Below are 18,456 nucleotides of genomic sequence, written 5' to 3'. Positions count from 1 at the left end.
ATTTAATGCCTGCAGACTATAAAAGAGAAACCAACCCAAAAAGTTTGGTTGATTAGTCTGTGGCATTCTTTTAAACTGTTTCTTATGGCGGTCTCTGTGAGCTTCTCAGTGACATTCAGCCATCCAGGTATCCCGCCTGCAGTAGACGGAATGTGGCAATGGAACGCTGGCTGCGCGTGTCATAATAGGCTCTGAGCCTTTATATACCTGCGCACAGCAGCAGCCACCTTCAGTCTGCTGCTGGACAGCCAGCAGCAGCAGCAGCAGGAGAGGTAATTAATCAGCAACCCTCCTGCTAAGGGTAGACAGCTGCTCGTTCCACCCCCCCCCCCGCCTTAATTGGTTCTCCTCCCTTCCAACGGTGTTGAGGCGGGTGGGAACAGCCGGGGGTTGAGGGTACTGTGCTAAAAGAGGTGGAGTTATGCAGATCTAAAACGCGTGGATTGCAGCAGCAGCAAGCCGAAAAGTGCAGGCATGTGAGGGATCTAGAGGTTGACAGCATGTCTTCTTAACGGGAGTCCAGGTGGCCATCTCCACAAATGGACTTTTCAGAATCCTTGGGTGGCACCGTAGTCGGAAACCAATTCTGGTTATCGCTTCTCGGCCTTTTGGCTAAGATCAAGTGTAGTATCTGTTCTTATCAGTTTAATATCTGATACGTCCCCTATCTGGGGACCATATATTAAATGGATTTTTAGAACAGGGAGATGGAAAAAGAGCTTGCTCTGTCCACTCCACGCATTGACCTGGTATTGCAGTATCTCCAGGACCGGTGCACCCCTTCTTTAATGCAGTTTCTAAAATCAGAAAGAATTGAATTCAATGCTTTTTGTTCATTTTGCTTGTTTGTCGGATTTTGGGATGGACTCTTTGGCTTTGCTTTTCTTCTCCTCATTGGATTTTTCATGTTAAAAGTTGCAGAAGCCAGATGACAAGCTCATTTTGGTTCAACTTCAGCAACTGTGCATTGCATTGCCATGTAATGTAATGTAATGCAATGCTATCTATCTAGCTCTCCCTCTATACTTCCTTTTGGATAAACAGACATATTAGGCAAGCATTTTGGAGCTTTCACCTAAATAACTACAGGTGGTGAGATAAGCTGCACAATATAATTGACCTTTCAGTATATTGTTGCACACACACCATCTATTTAGCAAATGCCCTTGTTATCAACAGCAGCCTTTTAAACTCACCTGAGCTAACAGGTATGTGAGCTGGTTACTCTGCTGCGCTTAAAATTTCTTTTTTGGTTTGCTACAATGCCTTTTCTGAAACGTTGTCTCCCTCTGCTGGAACACTGACTTCTTTCATTTAATGCCTGCAGACTATAAAAGAGAAACCAACCCAAAAAGTTTGGTTGATTAGTCTGTGGCATTCTTTTAAACTGTTGCTTATGGCGGTCTCTGTGAGCTTCTCAGTGACATTCAGCCATCCAGGTATCCCGCCTGCAGTAGACGGAATGTGGCAATGGAACGCTGGCTGCGCGTGTCATAATAGGCTCTGAGCCTTTATATACCTGCGCACAGCAGCAGCCACCTTCAGTCTGCTGCTGGACAGCCAGCAGCAGCAGCAGCAGGAGAGGTAATTAATCAGCAACCCTCCTGCTAAGGGTAGACAGCTGCTCGTTCCACCCCCCCCCGCCTTAATTGGTTCTCCTCCCTTCCAACGGTGTTGAGGCGGGTGGGAACAGCCGGGGGTTGAGGGTACTGTGCTAAAAGAGGTGGAGTTATGCAGATCTAAAACGCGTGGATTGCAGCAGCAGCAAGCCGAAAAGTGCAGGCATGTGAGGGATCTAGAGGTTGACAGCATGTCTTCTTAACGGGAGTCCAGGTGGCCTTCTCCACAAATGGACTTTTCAGAATCCTTGGGTGGCACCGTAGTCGGAAACCAATTCTGGTTATCGCTTCTCGGCCTTTTGGCTAAGATCAAGTGTAGTATCTGTTCTTATCAGTTTAATATCTGATACGTCCCCTATCTGGGGACCATATATTAAATGGATTTTTAGAACAGGGAGATGGAAAAAGAGCTTGCTCTGTCCACTCCACGCATTGACCTGGTATTGCAGTATCTCCAGGACCGGTGCACCCCTTCTTTAATGCAGTTTCTAAAATCAGAAAGAATTGAATTCAATGCTTTTTGTTCATTTTGCTTGTTTGTCGGATTTTGGGATGGACTCTTTGGCTTTGCTTTTCTTCTCCTCATTGGATTTTTCATGTTAAAAGTTGCAGAAGCCAGATGACAAGCTCATTTTGGTTCAACTTCAGCAACTTTGCATTGCATTGCCATGTAATGTAATGTAATGCAATGCTATCTATCTAGCTCTCCCTCTATACTTCCTTTTGGATAAACAGACATATTAGGCAAGCATTTTGGAGCTTTCACCTAAATAACTACAGGTGGTGAGATAAGCTGCACAATATAATTGACCTTTCAGTATATTGTTGCACACACACCATCTATTTAGCAAATGCCCTTGTTATCAACAGCAGCCTTTTAAACTCACCTGAGCTAACAGGTATGTGAGCTGGTTACTCTGCTGCGCTTAAAATTTCTTTTTTGGTTTGCTACAATGCCTTTTCTGAAACGTTGTCTCCCTCTGCTGGAACACTGACTTCTTTCATTTAATGCCTGCAGACTATAAAAGAGAAACCAACCCAAAAAGTTTGGTTGATTAGTCTGTGGCATTATTTTAAACTGTTGCTTATGGCGGTCTCTGTGAGCTTCTCAGTGACATTCAGCCATCCAGGTATCCCGCCTGCAGTAGACGGAATGTGGCAATGGAACGCTGGCTGCGCGTGTCATAATAGGCTCTGAGCCTTTATATACCTGCGCACAGCAGCAGCCACCTTCAGTCTGCTGCTGGACAGCCAGCAGCAGCAGCAGCAGGAGAGGTAATTAATCAGCAACCCTCCTGCTAAGGGTAGACAGCTGCTCGTTCCACCCCCCCCCCGCCTTAATTGGTTCTCCTCCCTTCCAACGGTGTTGAGGCGGGTGGGAACAGCCGGGGGTTGAGGGTACTGTGCTAAAAGAGGTGGAGTTATGCAGATCTAAAACGCCTGGATTGCAGCAGCAGCAAGCCGAAAAGTGCAGGCATGTGAGGGATCTAGAGGTTGACAGCATGTCTTCTTAACGGGAGTCCAGGTGGCCATCTCCACAAATGGACTTTTCAGAATCCTTGGGTGGCACCGTAGTCGGAAACCAATTCTGGTTATCGCTTCTCGGCCTTTTGGCTAAGATCAAGTGTAGTATCTGTTCTTATCAGTTTAATATCTGATACGTCCCCTATCTGGGGACCATATATTAAATGGATTTTTAGAACAGGGAGATGGAAAAAGAGCTTGCTCTGTCCACTCCACGCATTGACCTGGTATTGCAGTATCTCCAGGACCGGTGCACCCCTTCTTTAATGCAGTTTCTAAAATCAGAAAGAATTGAATTCAATGCTTTTTGTTCATTTTGCTTGTTTGTCGGATTTTGGGATGGACTCTTTGGCTTTGCTTTTCTTCTCCTCATTGGATTTTTCATGTTAAAAGTTGCAGAAGCCAGATGACAAGCTCATTTTGGTTCAACTTCAGCAACTGTGCATTGCATTGCCATGTAATGTAATGTAATGCAATGCTATCTATCTAGCTCTCCCTCTATACTTCCTTTTGGATAAACAGACATATTAGGCAAGCATTTTGGAGCTTTCACCTAAATAACTACAGGTGGTGAGATAAGCTGCACAATATAATTGACCTTTCAGTATATTGTTGCACACACACCATCTATTTAGCAAATGCCCTTGTTATCAACAGCAGCCTTTTAAACTCACCTGAGCTAACAGGTATGTGAGCTGGTTACTCTGCTGCGCTTAAAATTTCTTTTTTGGTTTGCTACAATGCCTTTTCTGAAACGTTGTCTCCCTCTGCTGGAACACTGACTTCTTTCATTTAATGCCTGCAGACTATAAAAGAGAAACCAACCCAAAAAGTTTGGTTGATTAGTCTGTGGCATTCTTTTAAACTGTTTCTTATGGCGGTCTCTGTGAGCTTCTCAGTGACATTCAGCCATCCAGGTATCCCGCCTGCAGTAGACGGAATGTGGCAATGGAACGCTGGCTGCGCGTGTCATAATAGGCTCTGAGCCTTTATATACCTGCGCACAGCAGCAGCCACCTTCAGTCTGCTGCTGGACAGCCAGCAGCAGCAGCAGCAGGAGAGGTAATTAATCAGCAACCCTCCTGCTAAGGGTAGACAGCTGCTCGTTCCACCCCCCCCCCCGCCTTAATTGGTTCTCCTCCCTTCCAACGGTGTTGAGGCGGGTGGGAACAGCCGGGGGTTGAGGGTACTGTGCTAAAAGAGGTGGAGTTATGCAGATCTAAAACGCGTGGATTGCAGCAGCAGCAAGCCGAAAAGTGCAGGCATGTGAGGGATCTAGAGGTTGACAGCATGTCTTCTTAACGGGAGTCCAGGTGGCCATCTCCACAAATGGACTTTTCAGAATCCTTGGGTGGCACCGTAGTCGGAAACCAATTCTGGTTATCGCTTCTCGGCCTTTTGGCTAAGATCAAGTGTAGTATCTGTTCTTATCAGTTTAATATCTGATACGTCCCCTATCTGGGGACCATATATTAAATGGATTTTTAGAACAGGGAGATGGAAAAAGAGCTTGCTCTGTCCACTCCACGCATTGACCTGGTATTGCAGTATCTCCAGGACCGGTGCACCCCTTCTTTAATGCAGTTTCTAAAATCAGAAAGAATTGAATTCAATGCTTTTTGTTCATTTTGCTTGTTTGTCGGATTTTGGGATGGACTCTTTGGCTTTGCTTTTCTTCTCCTCATTGGATTTTTCATGTTAAAAGTTGCAGAAGCCAGATGACAAGCTCATTTTGGTTCAACTTCAGCAACTGTGCATTGCATTGCCATGTAATGTAATGTAATGCAATGCTATCTATCTAGCTCTCCCTCTATACTTCCTTTTGGATAAACAGACATATTAGGCAAGCATTTTGGAGCTTTCACCTAAATAACTACAGGTGGTGAGATAAGCTGCACAATATAATTGACCTTTCAGTATATTGTTGCACACACACCATCTATTTAGCAAATGCCCTTGTTATCAACAGCAGCCTTTTAAACTCACCTGAGCTAACAGGTATGTGAGCTGGTTACTCTGCTGCGCTTAAAATTTCTTTTTTGGTTTGCTACAATGCCTTTTCTGAAACGTTGTCTCCCTCTGCTGGAACACTGACTTCTTTCATTTAATGCCTGCAGACTATAAAAGAGAAACCAACCCAAAAAGTTTGGTTGATTAGTCTGTGGCATTCTTTTAAACTGTTGCTTATGGCGGTCTCTGTGAGCTTCTCAGTGACATTCAGCCATCCAGGTATCCCGCCTGCAGTAGACGGAATGTGGCAATGGAACGCTGGCTGCGCGTGTCATAATAGGCTCTGAGCCTTTATATACCTGCGCACAGCAGCAGCCACCTTCAGTCTGCTGCTGGACAGCCAGCAGCAGCAGCAGCAGGAGAGGTAATTAATCAGCAACCCTCCTGCTAAGGGTAGACAGCTGCTCGTTCCACCCCCCCCCCGCCTTAATTGGTTCTCCTCCCTTCCAACGGTGTTGAGGCGGGTGGGAACAGCCGGGGGTTGAGGGTACTGTGCTAAAAGAGGTGGAGTTATGCAGATCTAAAACGCGTGGATTGCAGCAGCAGCAAGCCGAAAAGTGCAGGCATGTGAGGGATCTAGAGGTTGACAGCATGTCTTCTTAACGGGAGTCCAGGTGGCCATCTCCACAAATGGACTTTTCAGAATCCTTGGGTGGCACCGTAGTCGGAAACCAATTCTGGTTATCGCTTCTCGGCCTTTTGGCTAAGATCAAGTGTAGTATCTGTTCTTATCAGTTTAATATCTGATACGTCCCCTATCTGGGGACCATATATTAAATGGATTTTTAGAACAGGGAGATGGAAAAAGAGCTTGCTCTGTCCACTCCACGCATTGACCTGGTATTGCAGTATCTCCAGGACCGGTGCACCCCTTCTTTAATGCAGTTTCTAAAATCAGAAAGAATTGAATTCAATGCTTTTTGTTCATTTTGCTTGTTTGTCGGATTTTGGGATGGACTCTTTGGCTTTGCTTTTCTTCTCCTCATTGGATTTTTCATGTTAAAAGTTGCAGAAGCCAGATGACAAGCTCATTTTGGTTCAACTTCAGCAACTTTGCATTGCATTGCCATGTAATGTAATGTAATGCAATGCTATCTATCTAGCTCTCCCTCTATACTTCCTTTTGGATAAACAGACATATTAGGCAAGCATTTTGGAGCTTTCACCTAAATAACTACAGGTGGTGAGATAAGCTGCACAATATAATTGACCTTTCAGTATATTGTTGCACACACACCATCTATTTAGCAAATGCCCTTGTTATCAACAGCAGCCTTTTAAACTCACCTGAGCTAACAGTTATGTGAGCTGGTTACTCTGCTGCGCTTAAAATATATTTTTTGGTTTGCTACAATGCCTTTTCTGAAACGTTGTCTCCCTCTGCTGGAACACTGACTTCTTTCATTTAATGCCTGCAGACTATAAAAGAGAAACCAACCCAAAAAGTTTGGTTGATTAGTCTGTGGCATTCTTTTAAACTGTTGCTTATGGCGGTCTCTGTGAGCTTCTCAGTGACATTCAGCCATCCAGGTATCCCGCCTGCAGTAGACGGAATGTGGCAATGGAACGCTGGCTGCGCGTGTCATAATAGGCTCTGAGCCTTTATATACCTGCGCACAGCAGCAGCCACCTTCAGTCTGCTGCTGGACAGCCAGCAGCAGCAGCAGCAGGAGAGGTAATTAATCAGCAACCCTCCTGCTAAGGGTAGACAGCTGCTCGTTCCACCCCCCCCCCACCTTAATTGGTTCTCCTCCCTTCCAACGGTGTTGAGGCGGGTGGGAACAGCCGGGGGTTGAGGGTACTGTGCTAAAAGAGGTGGAGTTATGCAGATCTAAAACGCGTGGATTGCAGCAGCAGCAAGCCGAAAAGTGCAGGCATGTGAGGGATCTAGAGGTTGACAGCATGTCTTCTTAACGGGAGTCCAGGTGGCCATCTCCACAAATGGACTTTTCAGAATCCTTGGGTGGCACCGTAGTCGGAAACCAATTCTGGTTATCGCTTCTCGGCCTTTTGGCTAAGATCAAGTGTAGTATCTGTTCTTATCAGTTTAATATCTGATACGTCCCCTATCTGGGGACCATATATTAAATGGATTTTTAGAACAGGGAGATGGAAAAAGAGCTTGCTCTGTCCACTCCACGCATTGACCTGGTATTGCAGTATCTCCAGGACCGGTGCACCCCTTCTTTAATGCAGTTTCTAAAATCAGAAAGAATTGAATTCAATGCTTTTTGTTCATTTTGCTTGTTTGTCGGATTTTGGGATGGACTCTTTGGCTTTGCTTTTCTTCTCCTCATTGGATTTTTCATGTTAAAAGTTGCAGAAGCCAGATGACAAGCTCATTTTGGTTCAACTTCAGCAACTGTGCATTGCATTGCCATGTAATGTAATGTAATGCAATGCTATCTATCTAGCTCTCCCTCTATACTTCCTTTTGGATAAACAGACATATTAGGCAAGCATTTTGGAGCTTTCACCTAAATAACTACAGGTGGTGAGATAAGCTGCACAATATAATTGACCTTTCAGTATATTGTTGCACACACACCATCTATTTAGCAAATGCCCTTGTTATCAACAGCAGCCTTTTAAACTCACCTGAGCTAACAGGTATGTGAGCTGGTTACTCTGCTGCGCTTAAAATTTCTTTTTTGGTTTGCTACAATGCCTTTTCTGAAACGTTGTCTCCCTCTGCTGGAACACTGACTTCTTTCATTTAATGCCTGCAGACTATAAAAGAGAAACCAACCCAAAAAGTTTGGTTGATTAGTCTGTGGCATTCTTTTAAACTGTTGCTTATGGCGGTCTCTGTGAGCTTCTCAGTGACATTCAGCCATCCAGGTATCCCGCCTGCAGTAGACGGAATGTGGCAATGGAACGCTGGCTGCGCGTGTCATAATAGGCTCTGAGCCTTTATATACCTGCGCACAGCAGCAGCCACCTTCAGTCTGCTGCTGGACAGCCAGCAGCAGCAGCAGCAGGAGAGGTAATTAATCAGCAACCCTCCTGCTAAGGGTAGACAGCTGCTCGTTCCACCCCCCCCCCGCCTTAATTGGTTCTCCTCCCTTCCAACGGTGTTGAGGCGGGTGGGAACAGCCGGGGGTTGAGGGTACTGTGCTAAAAGAGGTGGAGTTATGCAGATCTAAAACGCGTGGATTGCAGCAGCAGCAAGCCGAAAAGTGCAGGCATGTGAGGGATCTAGAGGTTGACAGCATGTCTTCTTAACGGGAGTCCAGGTGGCCATCTCCACAAATGGACTTTTCAGAATCCTTGGGTGGCACCGTAGTCGGAAACCAATTCTGGTTATCGCTTCTCGGCCTTTTGGCTAAGATCAAGTGTAGTATCTGTTCTTATCAGTTTAATATCTGATACGTCCCCTATCTGGGGACCATATATTAAATGGATTTTTAGAACAGGGAGATGGAAAAAGAGCTTGCTCTGTCCACTCCACGCATTGACCTGGTATTGCAGTATCTCCAGGACCGGTGCACCCCTTCTTTAATGCAGTTTCTAAAATCAGAAAGAATTGAATTCAATGCTTTTTGTTCATTTTGCTTGTTTGTCGGATTTTGGGATGAACTCTTTGGCTTTGCTTTTCTTCTCCTCATTGGATTTTTCATGTTAAAAGTTGCAGAAGCCAGATGACAAGCTCATTTTGGTTCAACTTCAGCAACTGTGCATTGCATTGCCATGTAATGTAATGTAATGCAATGCTATCTATCTAGCTCTCCCTCTATACTTCCTTTTGGATAAACAGACATATTAGGCAAGCATTTTGGAGCTTTCACCTAAATAACTACAGGTGGTGAGATAAGCTGCACAATATAATTGACCTTTCAGTATATTGTTGCACACACACCATCTATTTAGCAAATGCCCTTGTTATCAACAGCAGCCTTTTAAACTCACCTGAGCTAACAGGTATGTGAGCTGGTTACTCTGCTGCGCTTAAAATTTCTTTTTTGGTTTGCTACAATGCCTTTTCTGAAACGTTGTCTCCCTCTGCTGGAACACTGACTTCTTTCATTTAATGCCTGCAGGCTATAAAAGAGAAACCAACCCAAAAAGTTTGGTTGATTAGTCTGTGGCATTCTTTTAAACTGTTGCTTATGGCGGTCTCTGTGAGCTTCTCAGTGACATTCAGCCATCCAGGTATCCCGCCTGCAGTAGACGGAATGTGGCAATGGAACGCTGGCTGCGCGTGTCATAATAGGCTCTGAGCCTTTATATACCTGCGCACAGCAGCAGCCACCTTCAGTCTGCTGCTGGACAGCCAGCAGCAGCAGCCGCAGGAGAGGTAATTAATCAGCAACCCTCCTGCTAAGGGTAGACAGCTGCTCGTTCCACCCCCCCCCCGCCTTAATTGGTTCTCCTCCCTTCCAACGGTGTTGAGGCGGGTGGGAACAGCCGGGGGTTGAGGGTACTGTGCTAAAAGAGGTGGAGTTATGCAGATCTAAAACGCGTGGATTGCAGCAGCAGCAAGCCGAAAAGTGCAGGCATGTGAGGGATCTAGAGGTTGACAGCATGTCTTCTTAACGGGAGTCCAGGTGGCCATCTCCACAAATGGACTTTTCAGAATCCTTGGGTGGCACCGTAGTCGGAAACCAATTCTGGTTATCGCTTCTCGGCCTTTTGGCTAAGATCAAGTGTAGTATCTGTTCTTATCAGTTTAATATCTGATACGTCCCCTATCTGGGGACCATATATTAAATGGATTTTTAGAACAGGGAGATGGAAAAAGAGCTTGCTCTGTCCACTCCACGCATTGACCTGGTATTGCAGTATCTCCAGGACCGGTGCACCCCTTCTTTAATGCAGTTTCTAAAATCAGAAAGAATTGAATTCAATGCTTTTTGTTCATTTTGCTTGTTTGTCGGATTTTGGGATGGACTCTTTGGCTTTGCTTTTCTTCTCCTCATTGGATTTTTCATGTTAAAAGTTGCAGAAGCCAGATGACAAGCTCATTTTGGTTCAACTTCAGCAACTGTGCATTGCATTGCCATGTAATGTAATGTAATGCAATGCTATCTATCTAGCTCTCCCTCTATACTTCCTTTTGGATAAACAGACATATTAGGCAAGCATTTTGGAGCTTTCACCTAAATAACTACAGGTGGTGAGATAAGCTGCACAATATAATTGACCTTTCAGTATATTGTTGCACACACACCATCTATTTAGCAAATGCCCTTGTTATCAACAGCAGCCTTTTAAACTCACCTGAGCTAACAGGTATGTGAGCTGGTTACTCTGCTGCGCTTAAAATTTCTTTTTTGGTTTGCTACAATGCCTTTTCTGAAACGTTGTCTCCCTCTGCTGGAACACTGACTTCTTTCATTTAATGCCTGCAGACTATAAAAGAGAAACCAACCCAAAAAGTTTGGTTGATTAGTCTGTGGCATTCTTTTAAACTGTTGCTTATGGCGGTCTCTGTGAGCTTCTCAGTGACATTCAGCCATCCAGGTATCCCGCCTGCAGTAGACGGAATGTGGCAATGGAACGCTGGCTGCGCGTGTCATAATAGGCTCTGAGCCTTTATATACCTGCGCACAGCAGCAGCCACCTTCAGTCTGCTGCTGGACAGCCAGCAGCAGCAGCCGCAGGAGAGGTAATTAATCAGCAACCCTCCTGCTAAGGGTAGACAGCTGCTCGTTCCACCCCCCCCCCCGCCTTAATTGGTTCTCCTCCCTTCCAACGGTGTTGAGGCGGGTGGGAACAGCCGGGGGTTGAGGGTACTGTGCTAAAAGAGGTGGAGTTATGCAGATCTAAAACGCGTGGATTGCAGCAGCAGCAAGCCGAAAAGTGCAGGCATGTGAGGGATCTAGAGGTTGACAGCATGTCTTCTTAACGGGAGTCCAGGTGGCCATCTCCACAAATGGACTTTTCAGAATCCTTGGGTGGCACCGTAGTCGGAAACCAATTCTGGTTATCGCTTCTCGGCCTTTTGGCTAAGATCAAGTGTAGTATCTGTTCTTATCAGTTTAATATCTGATACGTCCCCTATCTGGGGACCATATATTAAATGGATTTTTAGAACAGGGAGATGGAAAAAGAGCTTGCTCTGTCCACTCCACGCATTGACCTGGTATTGCAGTATCTCCAGGACCGGTGCACCCCTTCTTTAATGCAGTTTCTAAAATCAGAAAGAATTGAATTCAATGCTTTTTGTTCATTTTGCTTGTTTGTCGGATTTTGGGATGGACTCTTTGGCTTTGCTTTTCTTCTCCTCATTGGATTTTTCATGTTAAAAGTTGCAGAAGCCAGATGACAAGCTCATTTTGGTTCAACTTCAGCAACTGTGCATTGCATTGCCATGTAATGTAATGTAATGCAATGCTATCTATCTAGCTCTCCCTCTATACTTCCTTTTGGATAAACAGACATATTAGGCAAGCATTTTGGAGCTTTCACCTAAATAACTACAGGTGGTGAGATAAGCTGCACAATATAATTGACCTTTCAGTATATTGTTGCACACACACCATCTATTTAGCAAATGCCCTTGTTATCAACAGCAGCCTTTTAAACTCACCTGAGCTAACAGGTATGTGAGCTGGTTACTCTGCTGCGCTTAAAATTTCTTTTTTGGTTTGCTACAATGCCTTTTCTGAAACGTTGTCTCCCTCTGCTGGAACACTGACTTCTTTCATTTAATGCCTGCAGACTATAAAAGAGAAACCAACCCAAAAAGTTTGGTTGATTAGTCTGTGTCATTCTTTTAAACTGTTGCTTATGGCGGTCTCTGTGAGCTTCTCAGTGACATTCAGCCATCCAGGTATCCCGCCTGCAGTAGACGGAATGTGGCAATGGAACGCTGGCTGCGCGTGTCATAATAGGCTCTGAGCCTTTATATACCTGCGCACAGCAGCAGCCACCTTCAGTCTGCTGCTGGACAGCCAGCAGCAGCAGCCGCAGGAGAGGTAATTAATCAGCAACCCTCCTGCTAAGGGTAGACAGCTGCTCGTTCCACTCCCCCCCCCGCCTTAATTGGTTCTCCTCCCTTCCAACGGTGTTGAGGCGGGTGGGAACAGCCGGGGGTTGAGGGTACTGTGCTAAAAGAGGTAGAGTTTCGCAGATCTAAAACGCGTGGATTGCAGCAGCAGCAAGCCGAAAAGTGCAGGCATGTGAGGGATCTAGAGGTTGACAGCATGTCTTCTTAACGGGAGTCCAGGTGGCCATCTCCACAAATGGACTTTTCAGAATCCTTGGGTGGCACCGTAGTCGGAAACCAATTCTGGTTATCGCTTCTCGGCCTTTTGGCTAAGATCAAGTGTAGTATCTGTTCTTATCAGTTTAATATCTGATACGTCCCCTATCTGGGGACCATATATTAAATGGATTTTTAGAACAGGGAGATGGAAAAAGAGCTTGCTCTGTCCACTCCACGCATTGACCTGGTATTGCAGTATCTCCAGGACCGGTGCACCCCTTCTTTAATGCAGTTTCTAAAATCAGAAAGAATTGAATTCAATGCTTTTTGTTCATTTTGCTTGTTTGTCGGATTTTGGGATGGACTCTTTGGCTTTGCTTTTCTTCTCCTCATTGGATTTTTCATGTTAAAAGTTGCAGAAGCCAGATGACAAGCTCATTTTGGTTCAACTTCAGCAACTGTGCATTGCATTGCCATGTAATGTAATGTAATGCAATGCTATCTATCTAGCTCTCCCTCTATACTTCCTTTTGGATAAACAGACATATTAGGCAAGCATTTTGGAGCTTTCACCTAAATAACTACAGGTGGTGAGATAAGCTGCACAATATAATTGACCTTTCAGTATATTGTTGCACACACACCATCTATTTAGCAAATGCCCTTGTTATCAACAGCAGCCTTTTAAACTCACCTGAGCTAACAGGTATGTGAGCTGGTTACTCTGCTGCGCTTAAAATTTCTTTTTTGGTTTGCTACAATGCCTTTTCTGAAACGTTGTCTCCCTCTGCTGGAACACTGACTTCTTTCATTTAATGCCTGCAGACTATAAAAGAGAAACCAACCCAAAAAGTTTGGTTGATTAGTCTGTGGCATTCTTTTAAACTGTTGCTTATGGCGGTCTCTGTGAGCTTCTCAGTGACATTCAGCCATCCAGGTATCCCGCCTGCAGTAGACGGAATGTGGCAATGGAACGCTGGCTGCGCGTGTCATAATAGGCTCTGAGCCTTTATATACCTGCGCACAGCAGCAGCCACCTTCAGTCTGCTGCTGGACAGCCAGCAGCAGCAGCAGCAGGAGAGGTAATTAATCAGCAACCCTCCTGCTAAGGGTAGACAGCTGCTCGTTCCACCCCCCCCCCGCCTTAATTGGTTCTCCTCCCTTCCAACGGTGTTGAGGCGGGTGGGAACAGCCGGGGGTTGAGGGTACTGTGCTAAAAGAGGTGGAGTTATGCAGATCTAAAACGCGTGGATTGCAGCAGCAGCAAGCCGAAAAGTGCAGGCATGTGAGGGATCTAGAGGTTGACAGCATGTCTTCTTAACGGGAGTCCAGGTGGCCATCTCCACAAATGGACTTTTCAGAATCCTTGGGTGGCACCGTAGTCGGAAACCAATTCTGGTTATCGCTTCTCGGCCTTTTGGCTAAGATCAAGTGTAGTATCTGTTCTTATCAGTTTAATATCTGGTACGTCCCCTATCTGGGGACCATATATTAAATGGATTTTTAGAACAGGGAGATGGAAAAAGAGCTTGCTCTGTCCACTCCACGCATTGACCTGGTATTGCAGTATCTCCAGGACCGGTGCACCCCTTCTTTAATGCAGTTTCTAAAATCAGAAAGAATTGAATTCAATGCTTTTTGTTCATTTTGCTTGTTTGTCGGATTTTGGGATGGACTCTTTGGCTTTGCTTTTCTTCTCCTCATTGGATTTTTCATGTTAAAAGTTGCAGAAGCCAGATGACAAGCTCATTTTGGTTCAACTTCAGCAACTGTGCATTGCATTGCCATGTAATGTAATGTAATGCAATGCTATCTATCTAGCTCTCCCTCTATACTTCCTTTTGGATAAACAGACATATTAGGCAAGCATTTTGGAGCTTTCACCTAAATAACTACAGGTGGTGAGATAAGCTGCACAATATAATTGACCTTTCAGTATATTGTTGCACACACACCATCTATTTAGCAAATGCCCTTGTTATCAACAGCAGCCTTTTAAACTCACCTGAGCTAACAGGTATGTGAGCTGGTTACTCTGCTGCGCTTAAAATTTCTTTTTTGGTTTGCTACAATGCCTTTTCTGAAACGTTGTCTCCCTCTGCTGGAACACTGACTTCTTTCATTTAATGCCTGCAGACTATAAAAGAGAAACCAACCCAAAAAGTTTGGTTGATTAGTCTGTGGCATTCTTTTAAACTGTTGCTTATGGCGGTCTCTGTGAGCTTCTCAGTGACATTCAGCCATCCAGGTATCCCGCCTGCAGTAGACGGAATGTGGCAATGGAACGCTGGCTGCGCGTGTCATAATAGGCTCTGAGCCTTTATATACCTGCGCACAGCAGCAGCCACCTTCAGTCTGCTGCTGGACAGCCAGCAGCAGCAGCAGCAGGAGAGGTAATTAATCAGCAACCCTCCTGCTAAGGGTAGATGACGCGCCCCTGGGCCTGTGTCGCGCTGCGCTGCGCATGCGGGAGCTTACCCGGAGCCGGATCTGTGGAGGGTTGTAGTCTCGTGGCGGTGACCCGGTCCGTGCCCAGGGAGTCAAACTAGACGGCAGTCCATTAGTAGTAAATGGTTGATGACTACGCCACCCGTTGAGTGCAGCCAGGGGGCTGCTGCTGCAGGGCAGACCGCTGAGGCCGATGGTGGGATTGTGCAGCGTGATAGTATAACCCCCAACGGGAGGGGTATGGCCTCAGGGCAGCCGACGTGGATGATGGGGGTAGCAGGAACCACTCAGAGACGGTACGGTGTAGTTCAGGGTCTTTACTGGTAATAACAAAAGACCCTCCCGGAGTACTTGCTAGCGGATGGGGCCTGGTCAGTCCTTGAGCAGATGGGATCTCCCCTGGCCAGGCGTAGTTGTAGGCCTCCCAAACTGACTGTACTCTTCTGGCTACCTTGCTAGGAGCTGATGTAAGTAGCCCACGTCCCTGAGTGTACCGTGTGGTGCTCACCCGTATGGCCGGTGACTCGGGGCCTTCTAATGGCTTCCGCTCCACGATGGCGGTGCTGGTCCCACGCGTGTGACCGTGCCTTCGGGCTTCTGGGCCAGAGGACCTGAAATCCCCTGCCTGACGGATTCTGCTGCTGGGTAGGAATTAGTCCCCACAGCCTCGGACTCCGGGTCCGGTAAAAAGCCTTCTTAGTCAGGGCGAACTCTGCAGCTGCCAGCCCCTGACTCCTTGTAACTGCTGTTTCTTCCTATGCTGTCTCTACTTCTTCTCTTCTTCTACTCACTCACCCTGCCTCAGCCCCAGGTTTTTATAGGGGAAGTTCTTCCCCTCCCAAGACTGGGCAGGAGGTGTGGCATGCACAGGATCCCTGACTAAAGGACCTCCCACCTGCTCTCAGACATAACATTACGTTACTGTGGCAACCAGACCCCTGGGGTGTCACATTCCCCCCTAGTAAAATTTAGTACTCCGGGACTAAACACATTTAGAAAACATAACAAGGTAAAACATTAATAATACAATAAGAAAACATATAAAGATGGTTACGGCGTGTCCGCAACCGGGTGCAGTCTCTGAAGAAAGCAAGGTGTCCATTTCACCAACACAGGGAGACGTAACCAGGTAGGGGTCTGTTCTACCCCGAGTCCTTGACAGTCTTTAGTCCATCCTGGGTTACGCTCCAACTATATACAAGGATTCCCGGTAAATCCACCAAGGATTCCTAAAAACAACTAGAAATACAAAATTACACACAAGCAACTATAGACAGGTAAACATTATAAAATAGCTTAAACATTTAGATCCTCCAACGTGCGGGTAACTGGCCTCTAGTGGCCCTAGTGGACCTACGGAGCTGACTGTCTGGCCCTGAACTACAGGGTGTAGGAGCTGTCAAGGGTAAACTGGGCAGCTGTCTACCGGCTCTTTGTCTCACTAGGGGTACGGCAGGCTCACTATAAGCAGAGGGTTGATTCTCCTGTTCTGCTAGTGTGGAGTCTTCTGCCTCCCGGACCGGCTGTTCTTCCAGCTCTACCCGTTGCTCCGTAGGTTCTTGGGATGATGGTTGGAGGAAGGTGAGTACGGGTACCACAACTGCACCATTGACTTGAGTCCAAGACCGAGGGAAGTCCCCGAGCGCGGTACTAACCATATCTTCCCTTTCTTCCACGGGTCGATGGTCTTCTTGTTCCTCTTCAGGGTTCCTCAGTTGTTCGGGACACTTCTTCAGGTGGTCCCGGGATACAATGGCTGTGGTTTCCCCTCCGTCTTTACTGATGGTACAGACCTTCGGGTTTTCGTGGCTTGAGGGCAGTACGGTGTACGGGTCCTTCTCCCACTGGTCGTCCAACTTGTGGAGCCGTCTCTTCCTCTTCAAGACCTGCTCTCCGGGTACCAGGGGAACAGCGGGAGCATACTGGTTGTATGTCTTCTCTTGTTTTTCCCTAGCCTGACAGAGACTTCGCTCCACGCTCTCCTGTACTCTCCGGTACTGCTGCTGCCTCTCTGTGTCCCAGTCTGTTTCTGGTGAAGTGTCCTCGGGTGTCAGGACTCCCATTTCCAGGTCAACAGGTAACTTACCAGGTCTTGCCCTCATTAGGTAAGCCGGGGTACAGTTGGTGGAACCTACCGGGATGTGGTTGTATAGGTCCACCAGATCGGGCAACTTCTCAGGCCACAGACTGCGTTCTTCCAGGGGCAATGTTTTTAGAAGATCCATTACCACCTGGTTCATTTTTTCACAAAGTCCATTAGTTTGCGGATGGTAGGGTGTCGTCCTTATCTTCCGGCAGCCATACAGATTGCAGAATTCCTGGAAGACCTCCGCTTCAAAGGCAGTTCCCTGGTCCGTCAGCACTTGGTCCGGGTACCCGTGTGGATGGCAGAAGTGCTGCTGGAAGGCTCTAGCTGCTGTTTGAGCCGTTAAGTCCTTGACGGGGACGACAACCAAGAACCGGGAGTAATGATCCACGATGGTTAACGCGTAGACGTAGCCACTTCTGCTTGGGGTCAGTTTTACATGATCCAAGGCTACCAGTTCCAACGGTTGCCGGGTGACGATGGACTGCAGGGGAGTCTTCTGGCTGGCCCGGTCCTTCCTTCTCAGATTGCACGGGCCACAGTCTCTGCACCACTTCTCGATGGTTCCCCTCATGCCTACCCAGTGGAACCGCTCGCGCAGCAGGAACTCCAGCTTTTTCCACCCGAAGTGTCCAGCTCCGTCGTGGTATGCCTCCATCACCATGGCTGCGTCTCTTCGGGGCACCACTACTTGCCAGAGTAGTTCATGCGTCCGGGAGTTGACCATTCTGCGGCACAACTTCCCCTTGTAAAGGAATAGTCGACTCTTCTCCGCCCATAGTTGTTTGGCTTCCTCCGGAGCGTCTGGTTCAAGGCGAGCCTCCGGCCGAGTCAGCATCTCCTTCACCAGTCGGACGGCAGGGTCGCTGTCTTGCGTTTCCGCCCAGTTGTAGTGGGGTAAGGGGTTCAACGTAGCAGCCTGCTTACCCCTTACCCGGTGGGAATACTGGATAGTCCCATGACGGTGGAACGCAGGGAGTTCAACTTCTTCCAGTCCCTCCGGATCTTCTCCTTCGTCCGGCAGGTTGGGCATCCTGGACAGGGCGTCCGCGTTAGTATTGGAGCGTCCTGCCCGGTATTTGATTGTGAACTCGTAGTTGGACAGACGGGCCATCCACCTCTGCTCCAGGGCACCGAGTCTTGCCGTGTCCAGGTGTGTCAACGGGTTGTTATCCGTGTATACGGTGAACCGGGAAGAAGCGAGGTAATGCCTAAAGCGCTCGGTGACTGCCCATACCACGGCCAGGAACTCTAGCTTAAATGAGCTGTAATTCTCGGGGTTCCTTTCGGTGGGTCGCAGTTTTCGGCTGGCATAGGAGATTACTCGTTCTCTCCCCTGCTGAATCTGGGACAGTACGGCTCCTAGCCCGATGTTACTGGCGTCGGTGTAGAGGATGAAGGGCTGGCTATAGTCCGGGTACGCCAAGATTTCATCCCCCGTGAGGGCCATCTTCAGCTGGCGGAAGGACTCTTCTTCTAGCTCTTCCCATTTGAAGGGCGGCTTCTGGTTCTTGGCCTTCCGGGACTGGCCTATCAGGAGGTCCTGCATAGGCGCTGCCTTTTTGGTGAAACCGGGAATAAACCTTCGGTAGTAGCCTACCAACCCTAGGAACTGCCGC

General features: G+C 47.2%; 11 non-coding genes across 11 annotated transcripts; all 11 read left to right on the top strand.

Annotated features, from left to right (window-relative positions):
- Window positions 1-592: 592 nt before the first annotated feature.
- On the top strand, window positions 593-783 carry LOC141208352 (U2 spliceosomal RNA). Its single transcript, XR_012278584.1, has one exon. It is a non-coding gene; the product is annotated as a U2 spliceosomal RNA (small nuclear RNA).
- A 1,119-nt stretch (window positions 784-1,902) lies between these two features.
- Window positions 1,903-2,093, top strand: LOC141208351 (U2 spliceosomal RNA). The gene has a single exon (XR_012278583.1). It is a non-coding gene; the product is annotated as a U2 spliceosomal RNA (small nuclear RNA).
- A 1,120-nt stretch (window positions 2,094-3,213) lies between these two features.
- On the top strand, window positions 3,214-3,404 carry LOC141208349 (U2 spliceosomal RNA). The gene has a single exon (XR_012278581.1). It is a non-coding gene; the product is annotated as a U2 spliceosomal RNA (small nuclear RNA).
- Window positions 3,405-4,525: 1,121 nt separating this feature from the next.
- Window positions 4,526-4,716, top strand: LOC141208348 (U2 spliceosomal RNA). Its single transcript, XR_012278580.1, has one exon. It is a non-coding gene; the product is annotated as a U2 spliceosomal RNA (small nuclear RNA).
- A 1,120-nt stretch (window positions 4,717-5,836) lies between these two features.
- On the top strand, window positions 5,837-6,027 carry LOC141208347 (U2 spliceosomal RNA). The gene has a single exon (XR_012278579.1). It is a non-coding gene; the product is annotated as a U2 spliceosomal RNA (small nuclear RNA).
- Window positions 6,028-7,147: 1,120 nt separating this feature from the next.
- On the top strand, window positions 7,148-7,338 carry LOC141208346 (U2 spliceosomal RNA). Its single transcript, XR_012278578.1, has one exon. It is a non-coding gene; the product is annotated as a U2 spliceosomal RNA (small nuclear RNA).
- A 1,120-nt stretch (window positions 7,339-8,458) lies between these two features.
- LOC141208345 (U2 spliceosomal RNA) lies at window positions 8,459-8,649 on the top strand. The gene has a single exon (XR_012278577.1). It is a non-coding gene; the product is annotated as a U2 spliceosomal RNA (small nuclear RNA).
- Window positions 8,650-9,769: 1,120 nt separating this feature from the next.
- Window positions 9,770-9,960, top strand: LOC141208344 (U2 spliceosomal RNA). The gene has a single exon (XR_012278576.1). It is a non-coding gene; the product is annotated as a U2 spliceosomal RNA (small nuclear RNA).
- Window positions 9,961-11,081: 1,121 nt separating this feature from the next.
- Window positions 11,082-11,272, top strand: LOC141208343 (U2 spliceosomal RNA). The gene has a single exon (XR_012278575.1). It is a non-coding gene; the product is annotated as a U2 spliceosomal RNA (small nuclear RNA).
- Window positions 11,273-12,393: 1,121 nt separating this feature from the next.
- LOC141208342 (U2 spliceosomal RNA) lies at window positions 12,394-12,584 on the top strand. Its single transcript, XR_012278574.1, has one exon. It is a non-coding gene; the product is annotated as a U2 spliceosomal RNA (small nuclear RNA).
- Window positions 12,585-13,704: 1,120 nt separating this feature from the next.
- On the top strand, window positions 13,705-13,895 carry LOC141210051 (U2 spliceosomal RNA). Its single transcript, XR_012280231.1, has one exon. It is a non-coding gene; the product is annotated as a U2 spliceosomal RNA (small nuclear RNA).
- Window positions 13,896-18,456: the final 4,561 nt, after the last annotated feature.

The sequence above is a fragment of the Phyllobates terribilis genome, unplaced genomic scaffold (assembly GCF_046119375.1).
Source record: "Phyllobates terribilis strain yellow unplaced genomic scaffold, ASM4611937v1 Scaffold_169__1_contigs__length_4117513, whole genome shotgun sequence".
Classification (NCBI taxonomy): Eukaryota; Metazoa; Chordata; class Amphibia; order Anura; family Dendrobatidae; genus Phyllobates; species Phyllobates terribilis.
Note: the sequence above shows the minus strand (reverse complement) of the source record. Positions and strands in the feature narration are given on the sequence as shown.